The sequence below is a fragment of the Triticum aestivum genome, chromosome 1D (genome assembly GCF_018294505.1).
Source record: "Triticum aestivum cultivar Chinese Spring chromosome 1D, IWGSC CS RefSeq v2.1, whole genome shotgun sequence".
In the NCBI taxonomy this organism is placed as follows: domain Eukaryota; kingdom Viridiplantae; phylum Streptophyta; class Magnoliopsida; order Poales; family Poaceae; genus Triticum; species Triticum aestivum.
The window spans coordinates 431,817,903-431,824,863 of record NC_057796.1 but is presented as its reverse complement, the minus strand read 5'-3'; the positions used below and the strand labels follow the sequence as shown (position 1 = coordinate 431,824,863).

Below are 6,961 nucleotides of genomic sequence, written 5' to 3'. Positions count from 1 at the left end.
TGGTCATTCAAAAAATGGAAAATGAATTTTTCGTCCAAAGAAAATGAAAACTTTCTTAGGCAACATTGTTTGCCATTCCAAGATGCACCCTTCTGCACAAGATGAGACCATTTGAACAAATTTGACCCACTTCCAGCTGAATTGTTGGAATTTTGTCAATTTGACGGGAGGTGGATAGACAGCTATTGAGACACAAGCATTTGGTCAATTGTACCTAAAATATGGTCTAATATTATTGAAAAATAGAGTGATGCCATTTTGCAACAAATATTGGTAGGTGCATCAAAAAATATATACCATTTTTAACACTCCAAAGATAGAAAATGTTTTTTGCAAAAAAGAAACTCATTTTTTAGAACAATTTTTAAAGATATTTGTATTATTCTAGGTTTGTTATTTTTCTGAAAAACAAGTCTCACTTGTGACACGATGCGGAGATTTTCTATTGTTCTTATTTTTTTCTAATTCTATGATGTTATAAAATAGCTGACATGATTTAGCATATTATTTAATCAATTACGACCAATTTAGATGGTTATAAAATCGTCAAAGTGTGTACTACATTGTGATTGGTCCATTGGCATTTCACGCGGATCGTGCACAAACCACCGTTGGATGGTCCGGGATCCAACGGCAGCCCACACCCCTCACCCTCTCACCCGCACTTCTCCTCTCGTCCCACAGCCGCCACCCCCAACCCTCTCGCTCCTCCTCCGTCTCAATCTCTCGATCCCCAACCACCGCCGCCACCGTCCTCCGCCTCTCCCCCAACCCCAGTCGTCGGCGACCCCTCCCCTTCCCTTCTCTCCCACGGCCGCGGTCGGATCCGCGCTCCCTCCTCGCTCGTGACCTGGACCTAGCCGCATGGCACGGCCATGGCCATGGCAGCGGCCAGATCCACCCCCTCCCCTGCTCCGTTCCCTCGACACCCGGTGGTCATTCTCCCTTATGCCACCCGCCCCCCTTCTTCCTCCCGCGGCAGCTCACCCGCAGCCTTCCCCGTGGCTCTAGGGTTTTGGGGGCGGCGGCGCCTCCATTGCCGGTATGGCTCCGGCGACTCTACAGGCTCCTCCCCGACATCTACTGCGCTGAGACAGCCGCGTCTCTGACTTGCCGCTTCCCCAGTGGCTGCTACTGGACCCGATCCCTCCTCGTTGCCTGTATGCTTCCTCGACTCTCCCTCCTCCCCAACAAGGCCGCCGTCGGACACCTTCTTCCCCGACAGCGCCGACGGAGATCCACTCCTCCATTTTCTTCTCACGGTTGTCCGCAGCATATATGACTCAGATCTGACATTTTTGTTGTGTGTCTGGTTTTTCAGGATGTGGGTGGTGCAGTGGCTGCAAGAACACGCTCGGCAGCGTCTAGGCCGGGTCGACTAGGGCGGCCGACAGCGGTGGCTACTTCCTTACAAGGACTGCAAGCTCGCCCACGACTACACGACCCTCCAGGTCCCGTCTGCATGCCCGCTCCCTCCTCCCTGCCTCCTCAAGGTAGGCCGCAAGCGGACTTGACAAGCTTATGAGTTCAGCATATGAGCTCTCTGACATTTACCATGCGCCGTGTTATGTTCAGCTTCTTATGTGTCATGGAAATGTCCTTGTGTTGCATAGTAGGCCCTGAATTATTCATGTTGCTGGCGATGAGATGTCCCTATTTTGCTCTGTACTATGCACTGCTATATTTATAGTTTGAAAGCGTGAGTTTAAAAGATGTCCCTGTTTAATATTGATGAGGTGTCCCTGTTTTGCTTCTTATAGTTTGAAAGCTATAATGGTCAGTAATTTGGGGCATCTCTTCTAAGTGATATTGAATGTCACCTACACTTGCTTCGTGTCAATACGACCAAGGATTTTGTTATCTGGAACTGTAACTGTTGGCATAGATACTGACTGTGGTGGCATAGTGCGACGTCTCACAAGGTGGATTCAGATTTGGTTGTCACGGTGCACAAGTGGTGAGTGTAGTACCGTTGTGCTGTCCTTGTATATAAACATCCAGCAAAAGGGATTAGCATCTGAAGTTAAGAAATTATGTCAAAACGTAGCTGTCAGGCTTTCCGTTTCAGGCCCCCATTGTATAACTGTTTAGGCTTTAAGCTGGATGCAGCTCTGTGAAATGTGGATGTTGGGGCAGAGTTGGATTAGCAATAGCCATGGACTTTGTAAAGAGTATATGTCCATTTTTCCAAGACAAGGACTAATTTTTTTTCTACTTTAACTTGTTGAATCATCAGTATTTGTTTCCACTGTTTATATTGAAATCCACACACATTAGAAAGGAACATCATGTCATGTGTAGAAGAGAGTCCTGGTTTTGAGAGGAAATGCCGTGCGACTCAAGTACCGTGTTTTGATGATTGACTTCTTTTTAAACTTGCATTGTATGCATTGCATTGGGCTTGCAGTCCAAATGAGTGATGATGTCATACTGAGATTTTGTCACTCACTTTGGGATCATCTAATATTTTTTATTGGTGTTTGATGATGTCAGTTTCTTGTCTGTTGCCGTTGCACCCAAGTGTTGTTTCTTGGCTTTGAGCCGTTAGTTGATTGTATTCCTGGTATGAGAATCAAGGAATTTCGAGGCGCATTAGTATAAAAAAAGCGAAAGGAAACAATAGTGAATTGACGTGATGATGAGTCCATTTTAGCTGAAATAATGTTGTGGATAGTGACCACAGTGGGATTTTAACCGAGTCCATTTCAGGTTCCATCTGTTTCAAAGTGTAAATGTATTTCTATCAGTTAAAGACAAGCAAGTTATAAGTAATTATTACGCTGCTAAAATTGAAATTGAAACTTGAAATTGAATGGAACTGGATTATTACATCAAGCAATGTACTCCAGAATACTATTAAGAACTAGAGTCAAAGATGACTGCATCTGATTGACCCGGACTATAGCTTATTCCTTCAGCGTACTATCGCTTTCTCAAGTCAACTCAAGCAACAATTCATGTGGCTCGCTCAATCGGGTGGGCGGCGCTGTCCAATTCTATTCTGATTTCCTACTGAACTATGTTGTTGTAGACTATACAAGAAGAAGCTGCAGTTGGTTATGGATTTAGATTTGGCATGTGTTTATCTTGACTGCTTAGGGTGGACGAATTGTAGTTTTATGCATGTAACTCAGTCTGCTTTGACAACACTAGCATGTTACTATGTACTCCCTCCGTCCGAAAACTTGTCATCAAAATGGATAAGAAGGGATGTATATGTAACTAAAATACGTATAGATACACCCCCTTTTATTCATTTTGATGACAAGTATTTTCGGACGGAGGGAGTACTACTATTGTTCAAGAAGTTTCATGAGTTGCAAGTGCTGCACTTCTCTAGTTTCATTGATGGTGTTTAACAATATTTACCCTTGTATCCTTTATTTGATCTCAGATTTCATCATAAATCATAATGGACTACTCTTCTATTGAATGTTGATTGGCGCACTATTCTGCTATTGCCAAGTAGAGGAATAAGAGGATATATGAAGTTTACTATTGATGTTTCATGCAGGTGGGGTTACCCAATGTTGGCAAATCAACTTTCTTTAACATAGTAACAAAGGTGGGCTCCCGCGCCGGCAACTCCAGGTTAGTGCCCCGACCCCTCCCTCCCTCGTCTCCCTGTCTCATTTTCGTTTCCCGTGGTGGCTGCTGCTATTTCACGTTGGGTTCTGACTCGGTTTGGTTTGCTGTTGTTGTTTCCGTTGTGGTGGCGCAAGCTTGCGGTGAAGAAGAGAAAGGCTGAGAAGGACCCCTACGAGCCCACGCGCCCCAAGCGCTTTCTTCATCTTCATGTGAGCCCCAGCCTCGGTTCCTTGTTCGATTCATGTTGCTTCTATGGTGTGGCGTCGCGTCCTGACCGAGGATTTGGTGCGTGTTTCGTCTTCGCAGGGACAACTTTAGGAAGGAGTACAAGGAGAAGCACCCCGACGTCAAGCAGGTCTCCATGGTAAGCGTCTCGGTTCCGCTTCGTCCCCCATCCGCCTCTGTCTCGTTGTTCGTTCGGACTGGTGGTGCTGCGAGATGAGTTTCCTTGTGAATTATGTGTCCTGATATGGTTTAGATTGGTTGAATTGCAGATTGGCAAGGCTGGTGGTGAGAAGTTGAAGTCCATGAGTGATGTTGTAAGTTGCACGTCTCCCCTCCCCTCTCTGTTACCGCTCAATTCGGTGCCGGTTTACTTGTTTATGTCTTAGTTTGCCTAGTGTTCGAACCAGTTGGTCAGTCAGATTTTGAATGGCAGTAGCAGAAAACTGATTTTTATCAAATATATCTCTATTACCGCTCAATTCGGTGCCGGTTTTCCAATGGCAGTAGCAGCAAACTGATTTTTATCAATTATATCTTATGCGAAGTTTAGGCGTAATGTGTTGAAGTGAAGTATTTTGCATGACTTGCACTTGTGCAATGAATATTCATATTGTGTCTATGTTTTCTTGTATGAATGAGTATCTCATTTTAACTAGCCGGAGAACGAAAAGCATCGTACTAGCTGAATTTCTGTTGTCATTCTAAATAACTGTCCTTTTTTGAACCCTTCCTAATTTGTTTGCAGCCCTTCATAATTTTTTGTTATTGTTCTATTTGAAATGGATGCAGCAGGTGCTCTGCTCTTGCACACGTCTGGCACCGTCTCCGGCGCGGTGGTCCTTCTTGAGGAGACCGGCATGATGGCGGCTGTGTACATGAAGCCCTCCGGTGAGTCGGCTCCATCTTCTAGCCCTAGCTCCCACTTTTATGCTCCTATAGCATGCTCTGTTGGTTTAGAACACTAGCAGCAGTAGCCTACCATGTATGCGTACTAAACAGCAGGGGTTCAATCGCCCTGTGTACACTAGCAGCTTGCTTACACAGTTGTCACTTTTGCTTGTGGTAGCTTGATACGTCTCCAACGTATCTATAATTTATGAAGTATTCATGCTATTACATTATCCATCTTAGATGTTTTATATGCATTTATATGCTATTTTATATGATTTTTGGGACTAACCTATTAACCTAGAGCCCAGTGCCAGTTCCTGTTTTTTTCTTGTTTTTGAGTTTTACAGAAAAGGAATATCAAACGGATTCCAATTGACGTGCCAATTTTTGACGATTTTTTATGGACCAAAAGAAGACCCCGGAGTAAAAGAGTTGGTCCAGGAGAGTCCCGGGGTACCCACGAGGGTGGGGGCGCGCCCACCCCCCCCGGGCGTGTGGGCCTACCTCGTGGACGCCTCGGGCACCTCCTTGACGTGAGACCGATGCCAAAAATCCTGTAAATACAGAAACCTCGGAAAATTAACCTAGATCAGAAGTTCCGCCGCCGCAAGCCTCTGTAGCCACGAGAAATCAATCCAGGCCCTCTCTGGCACCCTGCCGGAGGGGGCCATCATCACCGGTGGCCATGGAGGAGTATGCCGGAGAGGCCATCATCGCCATGAAGGCCAAGGGCCAGAGGGAGAACCTTTCTCCATCCAGGGGGAGGCCATGGAGGAGGAAGCACAAGGGGAGAACCTCTCCTCCTCTCTCTTGGTGGCACCGGAGTGCCATTGAGAGGGGAATCATCCCACGGTGATCGTCTTCATCAACATCACCACCATCATCACCATCCTCATCTCTGTTATGCGGTCCACTCTCCCGCACCCCGTTGTAATCCCTACTTGAACATGGTGCTTTATGCCACATATTATGATCCAATGATGTGTTGTCATCCTATGATGTTTTGAGTAGATATCTTTTGTCTTTGGGTCGATTGATGATCTAGATTGGTATAAGTTGTACGTTTTATTTTGGTGCTGTCCTATGGTGCCCTCCGTGTCGCGCAAGCGTGAGGGATTTCCGCTGTAGGGTGTTGCAATACGTTCATGATTCGCTTATAGTGGGTTGGTGAGTGACTGAAACACAAACCCGAGTAAGGGGGTTGTTGTGTATGGGAAAAAGATGACTTGATGCTTTAATGCTATGGTTGGGTTTTACCTTAATGATCTTTAGTAGTTGCGGATGCTTGCTAGAGTTTCAATCATAAGTGCATATGATCCAAGTAGAGAAAGTATGTTAGCTTATGCCTCTCCCTCATATGAAATTGCAATGACGACTACCGGTCTTGTTAAAAATTGCCTAGGACAATTCCGCACATCGACCATCATTATTCCACACTCGCTATTTATAATATTTACTAATATACTCTAACTTTATGATAACAGAACCTACTTTTATGTTTTAGCTCTCCGATACCATGCAAAGTTATCCTCTTCATACCCACAACGTAGTTTTATTTCTCGTTTCTAGTTGGAAGCAAACGTTCGGTGTACGTACAGTCGTATCAGTGGCAGATAGGACTTGAGAGAATATTGATCTTACCTTTAGCTCCTTTTGTGTTAAACACTGCATACTTATCACTACCACCTTTAGGAATTGCTACGATGATTCCCTGCACTTGGGGATTATCAAGCTCTTTTCTGGCGCCGTTGCCGGGGAGCAATAGCATGGGGTTGATATTCTCGTGTGTGCTTGTTTGCTTTCTTCACTAAGTAGATTTTGTTTTTCCTTTTTGTTTGTGTTTAGTTGTGGGTGAAAAATACAAAAAAAATTAAAGAATGAATTTTTTTTACTTGCCTCTCATGCCTAAAAAGTTTTTCAAAAAAGAGAAGTGATTGGAAAGTTATGCATTGAAGAAGTGAGGGTCGACCTTGAGCACTTGTGTTCATGCTCACGGAAACAATGTAGAATTTTAATGGAATTTTCTCTGTAAATAATTATCCCCTTGTATATATCCATTGTATCATAAAATAATGTGCCAAGCTTTGGTTTTAGGATGATTAGATTGCTTGTTTACTATGTGCAGAACAAAAACAGAAACTTTGGCTGTAGCGCGTGATTTTACATTTTTTACTGGAAAGTCAAATGGGTCTGAAACTTTTTGCACGTTACTTCTGTATAAATTGTTCAAATTGTCAAATTTATTACATAATTGTTG

General features: G+C 44.3%; 1 long non-coding RNA gene across 2 annotated transcripts; it reads left to right on the top strand.

Annotated features, from left to right (window-relative positions):
- The first annotated feature begins 644 nt into the window (after positions 1-644).
- Positions 645-5,126, top strand: LOC123182641 (uncharacterized). 2 transcript variants are annotated; one of them, XR_006492273.1, is made up of 7 exons: positions 645-1,160; positions 1,322-1,493; positions 3,515-3,591; positions 3,723-3,797; positions 3,895-3,952; positions 4,083-4,127; positions 4,603-5,100. It is a non-coding gene; the product is annotated as an uncharacterized lncRNA (long non-coding RNA). The 2 variants fall into 2 exon arrangements; XR_006492274.1 differs by having other exon boundaries at positions 645-1,493; positions 4,603-5,126.
- Positions 5,127-6,961: the final 1,835 nt, after the last annotated feature.